Here is a 12,123-nt window from a genome sequence, read left to right as displayed (position 1 = left end):
TGGTCCTTTCTCCTCGGAATCAGCCAGCTTTCTTTTTAATAAGTTGTTCTGTGAACTGCTGAGGGATGACTCCTGGGTCCGCTGTCTTTGCCGGCGGCTCTAAGGCGCACCAGCATGTTCTGTTGGACTGGGAAACGCACACAGTTCAGGCTGTGTGGTAACTGTGTAAAGAGTGGGAATATGAGTTAGAGGATATAGGCTCGGGCAGTTCCTTAAGGTCAGCAGACCTCAGGTTCCTCATTTGTACATGAGGCTTTAGATGAGGCCTTTACAGATTTCTTGGATGAAGTCTAAAGTTCATGTACTTATGGAAAATTTCCCATTAAATTTTTGGCTGTCTTTGTGTTAATAGGTTTTAACACTCCTATAAATTTAACTATATTACCCATTTTTCCCATTTACAGTTTATTAATAGTTTTAATGAATTGTGAATGGCAGTTTAATTAGATCATCCGTATATAATTAGGACAACCATTCCCCCACCCCACCCCCTCACCCCATAAGAAGATTTGTTTTTCATTGTCAAGTATGCAGCTTAACCTCTAACCTAGGTAATTAAGCATTTTACAAAGTAGGGAATCTTTTTCTGTCTTCCTAATAAACACTTTCCTGAAAAGCTTCATGAACGAAATAGAGAGGACAATTGTAGCGTAGGTTTTGCATGTAACCATGACCCAGACAGATGTGACCTCAGGCAGCAAATGAAATTTAGTGGTAACAAAGCAGTGTGGAATTTCAGAAAATCTGTTTTCTGTTTACTACTTATTTTCTTTTCGAATAAAGCAATTTTACAGCCACTTCATATCTGTTTTGAGGGTAAATTTGCAAAGTTGGTAAGTGGACTTTCATTAAAGAGTTCTTATGTCTTTTGTGACAAAGGTACCACGTTAACCATGTCATAGAAAATCTGCTTTATCTAATGGATAGTCTCCAGTTCATAGCTCACAAACCAGTTTGCATTTGGCTTTGCAGTGTGTTTTTGTACTTACATTTGAGTATGGGTGTGTCTGATATTCTGGGAATTTACAATATTTAAAACAAATAAGGAAGTCTCACTGTGAAGACAGACTGAGAAGGAACTGGAAAGCTGACAGACCTTTGTCTTTCTCCAGCTGCCTTTCTCAATTCCAGATGCTAGGCTGATCTCCCGTACATTCTGAGACAAAGTAGGACTCCCTAAGATGGCCCACCCCCTTTTCCTTTGCCATCGTTTGAAGAACATCTTTTAATGTCCTAGCACATAACTGGATGTACAATATACAATAATGAGACTTTGCATATTCAAGGGTTCATATAAACCCATCACCAGCAGTCTCAGCCGCTTTAAGGAAGCAGTGTGTCCTCTTAAGCCATTGCTTATTTGGCTGTACGTTACAGCTGATCTCATACTGGACAAGCTAGGCTGGTGTCAGATTTGCTGGCCAGAATTCTGTGTGATGTGTGACTGACATTGAAGCAGCTTCAGGAGAAGGTAGCAGGCAGTGGGCTGGAGTTATTGGAGGGGACCTGTGATTCTTGGTTTGTTCTTGGACATTTTCCTCACAGGTCTAAGGATGGGTGATAGGGGCAGGGGAAAGACAGGGATGGTTTCAAGTTAGTGGGGGAATGTGGAGTGAAGTATCCTGATGGTGGATGCCTCACTCAGTGCCTTTGAAGAGCAGGCTTTGTAACAACCTGCATCTTTGGCTCACAGCTCCGTTAAACAATCTCCATTGGTGGTGTATGGGCTTTGCTTGGTGGAGCCAGACGACCTTGTGTGGAAGAAGACTGTGATCCCAGTAAAGAATAAAATTATGAGATACTATTAGTATGGACTTGGACTTCTGTATATATGATCAGTAGGTTCTGAACAGGTGTCTTTTGTGTGTGTTTGCTCCTTTTATACATGGTAGACACACTATTACATGTTCTTCTAAAGCATTATTCTAGATTAAGAGAATATTAGTCTTTCTCATGATAAGTTTATTTTTTTAATTTTATTTTTGATTTATGTAGTAGGGAAAAGATACTCTTGTATGAGTATGTGTACCAGACATTTCTATAATCTTGGAAAGAAAAGATACCTGAGTTTTTTGAATCTGATTTTTACTGCAGATAGGGGGAAATTAAGGTCCTAATTATTTATGGCTACTCAAAGTCAGATTTCATTTTTTTTTTTTTAATTTTAGGCTTTTTTTAGATGGGGTCTCACTGTGTGCTAACCTGGAATTGGAGGAGGCCTCGCCCAGTCTTGGCCTCCGGCTCTGGATCTTCCTGCCTCAGTGTGCTTGGTGCTGGGATAACAGGTGCACTGCCACCTTGGGCTCAAAGACAGAATGTTTTAATGGCAGAAAAGAGACTAGCATTCCAAGGTGCCCCCCCCCCCCCCCCCCCGTTATAACATGCCTTGCTACATTTGATCAGTATGATGCATCATTTTTTACTTTTGGCAAGGCACATTGAGAGCATATGAAGGCATACCTCTGATACTCTTTTGTGGTTTGTTGCTTGGCTTTGAAATTTTTAAGGTTTTCAGCCTCAAATTTGTCCCAAAAGGAAAGTTTTTTTCCTTGGTCCTATGGGTTAGAAAATCTTCAAGTCTATGTTTACTTGAGAGCTTTTGAGGTCAGAAAGCGGTTCTACAATGCTAAATGCATTCCCGTTGAGGTAATTAGTTTATGTGTTAACTGAAATGTCCACACATAATAGTTTTATTATTTCTATTCATATCCGTGAGTTTCAGGGCTACCCCTTGCCCCCCCTAGTTTCTCTCTTGGTGGTGCTGGAATCAGACCTCAGCGCCTCACAGCGGCCTCATTTGAGCCCTGGCCTCCTCTCCTTTTTCCGTTAGGTTATTTTCAGTAGTCTTGTTCCTGTTTTTTGTCTGGACTGAGATCCTCCTACCTAGGCTATCTGTGCCTCCACCATGCGGGAATTAAACATGCGCCACCATTACCAGGCTTATTTGTTGATAGGGAACCCTTCTAAGCTTTTTTTGCCTAGCTGCCTTGACCTGAGGTTTTCTTGATATCTACCTGCTGAGTTAGCTGGGATTATAGTTATGTACTATGTGTCCAGCCATAATCCCCATCTTAAAACAGACCTGCTTGTTGGGCTAGACACATTCCGTATCTTTCATCAGTGTGAGTTAGCCCTTTTCATCGACAGGGTAAAACTGAAGACATTGAAACTGAGGTAAATTGAATCCTTCATAGTCATGTAACCAAGCGGCTAGTGGTTGGGCCAGATATAACCGATTCTGGGATTTGTAAGAATTGCTAAAACTTTTTTACAAATGTTCATTCGAAATTCGTAGCATACAACCCAAGAGCAGTTAGTGAACACATACTGGAAAATTTACTTCCAAATGTTTTTATATTTTTTGGAAGTTTTGTGTATTTTGATGGGAGGAGTAAGGTTAGTAAAATAACTATCAATCAGTCAGTTCTTTGAACCTCTACTGTGTTCTGGGTCTTGAAGCCAAGGACTGAATATTGTATTCCATGGAGATGCACTCCCTTCTTTGGCAAGTTTCCAGCAAACCTATTGGGAATTCTTTATTGTTTCTCCGTGTGGTTACAGTGTGGACTAATCATGTACGGGCTACAGCTTGAATGCAGTCAAGCAGTTCACTTTATGCCGTGTCTGGTCAACTCCTGTTCAAGTGAAGCGTGGGGCCTATGAGGCGAGAGTGATGGAAGTTAACAGGTGTGCTAATGGCCCACCATTTTAATATGCGCACAACAGAGTCGTCTTTACAGAATACTAACCACGTTTGGAGATTTTTCATATCTTATACAATAAACCTTTGCAGTGTTTTTTATTGGTACACGTGGCTTTTTTATTTAATTTTATTGTCAAGGTGATGTACAGAGAGGTTAGAGTTACGTAACTAAGGTAGTGAGTACATTTCTTGTCGAACAGTGTTACCTCCCTTGTTTTTCTCCCAGTATCCCTCCCCCTATAGCCCCCCCCCCCAGTTGTAAGGTTCATTTCTAACGTCTATGACTATTGCTGTCTTTTGAAGTATTTGTTCACATTTTTCAATGCATAGTTTACCCTATCTATTTATATATATTAATATATATGAATATAAATATATGTATGTATACATATATGTATACACGCATACACACTTTTGTCTAGGATCATCATGGTAGACATACTATTCTAGCATAATTTATAACAGTATCCCTTGATCCAAAATTATCTTTCAGGGATGAGTTTCATAATTATTCTGAAGTCTATACCTGCTGTCTATGCCAGCATATCATAGACATAAAGTAATCCAATCTGAATTCCTTCCTTAAGATTTTTTTTGTTTGTTTTAGTCCTGGGCTCTTGTGCTCAAGTCTAGCGCTCTACCACTTGAGCCACAGCCCCACTTCTGGCTTTTTCTGAGTAGTTTTTTGGAGAAGAGTCTCATGGACTTTTCTGCCTGGTCTGGCTTTGAACTGTGACCCTCAGATCTCAGCCTCCTAAGTAGCTAGGATTACAGGTGTTATTATTACAGCTGTATTATTACAGCCAAATCCCTTCGATTTGTTTTATAAGAAGTGTGTGTGTGTGTGTGTGTGTGTGTGTGTGTGTGTGTGTGTGTGTGTGTGTGGTTTCAAGCATACCATCAAGTCTTGTATTCTTTGAATTAAATTAGTTGTTATTTTATTGTGACAAGCTCTCTTACTATGTAGCCCAGGCTTGCTTTGAACTTGAAATCCTCCTACCTCAGCCTTCTGAGTTCTCAAGTGGTACAGTGTCCCAGAGTGGTAGAATGTTAGCCTTGAGTAAAAAGTTGCTTAGGGACAGCACTAGGGCCCATAGTCAAGGCCCAGGACTAGCGAAAGGAAGGAAAGGGAGGGAGGGAGAGAGGGAGGGAGGGAGGGAGGGCAAAAAAAACTATCTTTCTTGGTCTGACTTCCCAGTCTCACATGATGGACCTGTGATGTTTTTGTAGTCTTCTTCCTCTACCACTTACCTGCTCAGTCTTTTCAGCATTTTCCTGTCTTATTGCCTATTATCTTTTTTTTTTTTGGTCAGTTGTGGGGCTTGAACTCTGGGCCTGGGCACTGTCTTTCAGCTCTTCAGCTCAAGGCGAGCGCTCTACCGCTTGAGCCACAGCACCACTTCCAGCTCTATCTGCTTATGTGGTGCTGAAGAATCGAACCCAGGGCCTCATGCATGCTAGGCAAGCGCTCTGCCACTGAGCCACCTTCCCAGCCCTTATTGCCTATTTTCACCATACAAATTCAGGCGTGTACCTCCTGCCTGTACCATTGCAAGAGTTTTCTTTGGTCTCATTTCCTTGTTCTGTGTCCCTTAGCCATTTATTCATGTCGCACTGTGTACTCCACAGCTGGCCTCACACTTTGGTTCTCCTGCCTCAGCTTCCTGAGAGCAGTGTTAAAGAAAAATAAATGCTGGGCACTGTGGCACATACCTGTAATTCCAGCTATTTGGGAGACAAATAGGATGATCATCGTAGAGGCCAGACAAGAAGTTGTCTGAAGACCCTATCTGAAAAACTGAAGAGTGTGGCTCAAGTTTGCCTAGCAAACATGAGGACCTATGTTCAACCACCAGAAAAAGGAATTTTCAGTACTTGTTTGTGAATTATCCAGAATATTGTACTAGTCTTTCCATTTAGTATGTGATGCATTACCAAGCTATTAAAAAAAGTTGATGGTGAATATACTTAAGATAAGCAAGTCAGCATCAGCTATAGATTTTCGTTTTTTTGTTTGTTTTTTGTTGGTCATGGGACTTGAACTCTAGGTCTGATTACTGTCCCTGACTCTTCAACTCAAGGTGAGTGCTCTACCACTTGAGCCACAGAGCCACTTCCGGTTTTCTGAGTGGCTTATTGGAGATAAGAATCTCAGGGACTTTCCTGCCAGGGCTGGCTTTGAATCGGGGCTGACTTTGAATCGTGGTCCTCAGATCTCAGCCATCCCTCCCCCACATTCCTAATTAACTTTTACAAATGGCAGGAAACATCACTTAGCAAGCTCTGGAATATTTCAGTTTTAAATTTTTAAAAATTAAAAATATTTTATGTTCAGTTGATAATCTATGTGATACATTATTGTGCTTTAATAATTTTCCCATATTCTTGGCTATGAAACTTTTCAGGAGAAAAAGGTGTATCAAAATGATTGGCTTCTGTCTTTTTTCTTTTTCTTTCCCAAACCATCTTAATTACACAGACTCAAGTGTTATCTTGATGTATTATTAGGTAGCCTAGTAATCAAGATCAGATTTGAATATACACACTACATAACTCAAACCATATTTGTTGCTCTGTCCCAAGAGCCGTAATATAATATAATATCCTGGGATATTATGTTTTTTTCCCCCTTCAGGGCCTGGCACTGTCCCTGAGCTTTTTTACTGAAGGTTAGTGATCTACTACTTGAGCCACAGTTCCACTTCTGGCTTTTTGATGGTTAATTGGAGCTAAGAGTCGCATGGACTTTTCTGCTTATGCTAGCTTTGAACTTCTACCCTCAGATCTCAGCCAACTTAGTAGCTAGGATTTCAGACTTATGCCACTGGCATCTGAGACTAACTTTTTGTTCACAGATTAATGCTACCAGTTCTGCAGCAATAGGAGAAGCTCAATTTCAATTAAGACAATGATTAGCTTTACTTCCCTTTTTAATCAGTCAAATGATTGGAAGTCATCATTGGTGGAAGCCTTACTGAAAACACTTAAGAAAAATGCACCAATGCCAGGAGCCGGTGGCTCATGCCTGTAATCCTAGTTACTCAAGAGGCTGAGATCTGAAGATCACGGTTCAAAGCCAGCCTGGGCAGGAAAGTCCGTGAGACTTATCTCCAATTAACCACTAGAAAACCAGAAGTGGCTCTGTGGCTCAAGTGGTAGAGGCTCAAGTGGTAGAGCGCTCACCTTGAACTGAAGGAGCTGAGGGACAGTGCCCAGGCCCAGAGTTCAAGCCCCATGACCAATAAGCAAACAAACAAAAAAAGCACCAGTGTACTCTCTTAAGTTCCCTGAGGATCAAATCTCATTCTCATAAAGTCATTTTTTTATTTTTTCCTTGCTGTTTATGTATTTCTAGATATGATATTTCTGAGTGAAGTGTTCTTTGTGCTGGAGGAAGACATATTTCCACATGTAGCTTGCTTAAGATTTGGATACAAGGCCCTTCTTACTTAGGTTGTCCATGGCAATTTCTGGGGAAAAAAAAAACTGAATGAGAAAATTCTTCTCTGGTACCATTCTGTTTCATATCTGTTATTGTCACCGATCAGCATGCAGGAGAGACATACGGCCATCAGGCAAAATAAATTACAGGACGGAATTTAAATTGGTGAAACAAATTATAGGGCATCTTTTAAAATTGGCTGCTGAAATTGTCTTGGTATCAGTTGGTGGTGCCAGATGTTGCGCATCTCTCCTGGGCAGCATGCAGGAGTGCCCACAAAGATTCACCTGCCCATTTCTCCTGGGCAGCATGCAGGAGTGCCCACAAAGATTCACCACACTGCTTTGGAGTGATTAAAATGGAACACAACTGGATTTTAATATCCTGTCTTCAAAGTTCCCTGGGCCCTGGGTACAAAAGGATTACTTCTTCCCTGAAAAGGCGTGTGTAACAGCATTCACACACACACACACACACACACACACACACACACACACACACACACACACACACACACACACACACACACACACACACACACACACACACACACACACACACACACACACGATGGAGAGAGGGAACCTGAATCCTAAAAAGCTACAGGAAGTGAAAATCCAGATGATTTTTAACACATCCTAAATTTTGTCACTTGGTATCTTTATGTGCTCCAAGTAATAACTTGCTTATGGTATTATTGCTAATAATACTTAGGCTACTAGTACAATTTCAGAACCACTTACTGTCTTTGGTCAACATTTCTTCTGGAGAGAATGTCAAAACATAAACGATACATGAAATTATGCACACACATGTATATTCTAACCATACTTTTTCTTTCTCTTCTGCCCTTTCCTTCATTTGTTTTGTGCTGATACTGGCATTTGAACTCAGATCCTCTTGCTTGGCTTTGTGGCTGATACTTCAGTTGAACCTCTGATTTATGTATTTATTTATTTATTTATTGGTTAATATGAGATAAGAATCTCAAAAATTTGTATGCCCAAGCTGGCTTTTAACCTCAATCCTCAGATCTGTTTTTCTTGAGTAGCTAGGATTCTAGGCATTAGACATAGCTCCTAGAGCTCTTTTTGATTCTTTAGATAAAAGGAAAGAAACTTTTCTCAAAGTTTAGCTTTTTTTTTTTTGTCTAGCTGTGTAGCTCAGTATGGCCTTGTATTCATGATCTTCCTTCCTGTCCCTCTTAGTAAGTGTTGGTATTACAGGTATATACCACTGTGCCTGGCTTATTTCATTTTCATTTTAACTGAATCTCACATGCCAATGAATAATGCACTTCTAAAAGACCTGATTAAATTTCCATAGGAAATTTAGCAGCCTTTGTTTTCCATAATGGGTTATATCTTCCAGATTCTTTCATAACCTTATACCTACAAATAGACTTGAGTCATACTCAAGTCCTTCCTATGATTCTTGGTGTCATTGTTTGAAATTTTGGGGGCTCAAGAGAACACACTGCCTTCTGCCATCTGAGCACCCATATGTTTTGTGAGATACCTCAGATAATTGCTTCTATAAATTGGCTCAGAAGCTAATATTTACGCAAGCTCTAAGTGAAGAACCACATAGTTATGGAAGAAAAGTAATGTAATTTTTAGTCAGTTCATATGAATTAATATTTGAGTAGGCAGTAAATAATGAATGAAGGGTTTCTTACCGCATGAGAAATATAACTGATGGAGTTTTCGGTTACATAGCAATGTACAGAGAAGGAAAATCACTATCTGCAGTCTGAAAGTTGGAGAGAATCCTTGAGGTTGTGGCCCAGATCTGTTCACTTAGCTCTCAGAAGCCGTGTGAACCAGGCTGCTCCAGCTGCTGCACATCCTGTGTGCACACCTGCCTGTGGATGTTAGGGGGCGTGGGAGCATGGGAGGTATGGTGGAAAAGGCCATTCCGATTGGCTCCAGCCCCCTTCTGTGCTTACAAATGCAATTGGCTATTTTTGGGGGAGGGCCACATGAGTCGTTCTATCCTGGGGACGTTTGTAATGAGAACTATAGTGTTTTTCCAAAGTGTTTCTCGTCATTTTCCACCCACTGCATTTAAAAAGCATTCCGTTTATGTGTAACCTAAAAAATCTGAATTGCATGCATTCGTGTGTTTTTTTTTTTTAATTATCTGTAAAAAAAAAATCAATGTTAAGTTCTGTGGGTGGGTATTTAGTCTGGAGGGTTCCTTTTTCTTAAAATATAGTTGTTATTGTGACTTGATATTTTATGATATCTTCATGCATTCCAAATAATGTTGTAAAGACCCAGTTTTATCTAAAGAAGTGTGTAAATGGTGCCGCTTTATAAATAAATGTGTGTGCATGTAACTTAGAGACTAAAACCCATGATTTCTATAACTAAGGATATTTATCTCAGAGGAAGTGAGATTATAACCATGGCGTGACTCACCCGTTAGCATAAGGAGCTCAGTCTTGGGCATGTCCTTGTTAAGCCACATCCCGTAGGTCATGAGTATCTTCTGCATCAATACTTTGACTCTTAAGGGCACATAGGAAGGGCTTTTTGTTGAAATGAATACTGAGTCTACTCTTTCCCCCCCAAACTCTTTTTAGCCTTCTCTAATCAAGAATGCAGGACCTCCTTCGAGTTATCCAGGCCAGAAACTGGGGTATCTCTCCAATTCCATTTCCGCACCTTAACCAACACCTTACCTATCTCTAATCTAGAGTATGTCTCTTCTCTATCCTGCTGCCATCCTGTTCTAAATTACCATTGTCTTTTGTTTGGATTATTGGAATACTCTTCTAACTTATCTCTATTACCTGTTCCTTCTTGAGTGTAAATCAAACCACAGCATTTTTAAGGTTAACTTTCCAGAGCTGTCTGTCACACTTAGAATGAAATCTGACCTTGTTTTCCGAACTCCAGGGCTCTGTGTGAGTGGCTCCGGTCTCTACGGTCTCTACGGCTGTTGCCTCTGATTTTACCTCTCACCTACCCACCACCTGCCATGCCTTCCTCGGCTGCACTGGCTCTCTTGTTGCATCTCTAACCTTCTCAAGTGCCTTCCCACCTCAGTCTCCATGGGCTGGAATGCTGTTTCTAATGGTCTTGTGACTGGATCTTGAATATTCAGATATTAGCTTCAGTGCACCTTCTTTAGAAAGGTTTTTCCTGGTCTCTGAAGTTACAGCAGTAGTCAGGCTATTATTTACTTGTTTCATGCATGGCACCCATTGCCATTATGTAGTTCTGGAGGCAGAGGTACTTGAGTTTTCATTCAGCACCAGGAGACTTGGGTTTTGTCTGTTCTTTAGCTGAAGGTGTGGGCCATCTAAGATGGCAGGGTAGAGACACTTGGTCTCAGATTTGGCATTCATTGAGGAAATTCATTGATGGCTTGATACTATTTCCCAGTACGGTCATGAAAGACTCCTAACATGATGAAATGACTGTGTTCAGTGTGCATCTTAAATACTAGGGTTGCTAACATTTTCTGGCAGTTCTTCTTCTTTGGAACCTAAAGAAAAGTGGAAGTGGTATGAACCTTCTTTAGCTTGTGAGAGGTCTTAAGAAGATCTACTTTTTACCTTTCTTTTAGGGTCAAGAGAATGAACCAGGAGTTCCTGGTAGATTCAGTCATTGGTTCCCAGGGCATTAGTATGAAAATGAAGTAACAGAGGTGGCAGTAGTAGTTGACATTTTTAGGGTATCAAGGATTGTTTGTGCCTCGTGAGCTGTCCGTGCCAGCCCTTTTGAGAAGACAATAGCCAAGATAGTTCAGATGCAAAAGAAGAACCAGCGAGTCCACGATTGTTTTCAATAAGAAACGTCAGTTCGTTTCCATTAGGAAGATAATGGATAATTGGATTGAAAGTCGTTTTTCACAGAGCTGTTTGCAGATTATAACATGCGAATAGGCAGAACTGTCAGTATAAACGTGTAGGTGCTTCATGTGAATTGGATATTTAAGTATGATTCTATGGCAGACCCTCTCTGTGGGAGTTCTGTAGTATTGAAAAGATCTTGGCAAAGGAAGCCTGAAATTGAATGTCAGATTGTGTGAAAGTGTGTTTATATGTTTGTGTGTATATGAGTGTTTAATATGTTTTCTAACAGTTTAAAAAGAAATGCCCCATGACAGGCAAAAACATACGTACATACATACATACACACACGCGCAGAACACAAAACAAATCACTATAGCTTTATTTCTGCTGGAGATATGCTACCTCTCAAACATCTTAGCTGTTTTTCTGGTATTCGTAGATGGGGTTATAAAACATTCATTTAAAATCCTGTCTTCAGATTAGTCTTATTAAAGCAGGCTACAGCATTCACATTTCCATGTTGCATTAATATTTGAAGGAATTCCAGATTATCCTATTAAAAAGTCAGAGGAAAATTATAGAAGATTTACTTGCTATAGGATACTGGGATTAGGAGCCAGCCTTCCTTGTGACTGAGGGCCTCTGTTGACCAAGCCATCTGCAGTCATTTAAGTGAAAACTGCAGCTCTTACTTGAATTGTTAGTGATTGTTTATAAAGATAGTAATGAAATCCAACCATCAGAAAAACAAAATGAAGTTAGGACAGATGTTGTATTTCTAGCTTTTGATTCTCTCTTCTTTTCCTTCTTCCTTTCTTCTTTTCTCCCAGCCTTGTAGGGTGAAAAGGAAGACCATTTTTCATTTTTTCTTCCATTGTCAACATTCAACTTGGCATTTTTATTTTCTTCATATTGTTGGGGAAAGGCAAACGCATTTGTTTTAGCTTAAGGAAATTTGAAAGGGAATGAGAAAGAACAGCAAAAAGGCCAGTTCTATTTAGAAAAATGAGTTTAGATATGTAGTTTTAGATTGTAGAAGAAATGTGTTTAATGACATTCAGTGAAATGATCTTGTTTCTTCATCTTCTAATTGGCAACTATAGCTCTTGTTAGGAACTATCTTCAGGCCATGGTAACAGAAGGAATACTGACGATGGGAAAAAGGAGACAGAA

General features: G+C 40.2%; 1 protein-coding gene across 1 annotated transcript in view; it reads left to right on the top strand.

Annotated features, from left to right (window-relative positions):
• The window catches only part of Gnaq (G protein subunit alpha q), a 241,378-nt gene that overhangs the window by 75,906 nt on the left and 153,349 nt on the right, over positions 1-12,123 (top strand). The gene's annotated exons all lie outside the window — the stretch shown is intronic.

The sequence above is a fragment of the Dipodomys spectabilis genome, unplaced genomic scaffold (genome assembly GCF_019054845.1).
Source record: "Dipodomys spectabilis isolate Male_0828 unplaced genomic scaffold, ASM1905484v1 ptg000335l, whole genome shotgun sequence".
Lineage (NCBI taxonomy): Eukaryota > Metazoa > Chordata > Mammalia > Rodentia > Heteromyidae > Dipodomys > Dipodomys spectabilis.
This window is presented reverse-complemented; position numbering and strand designations above follow the sequence as displayed.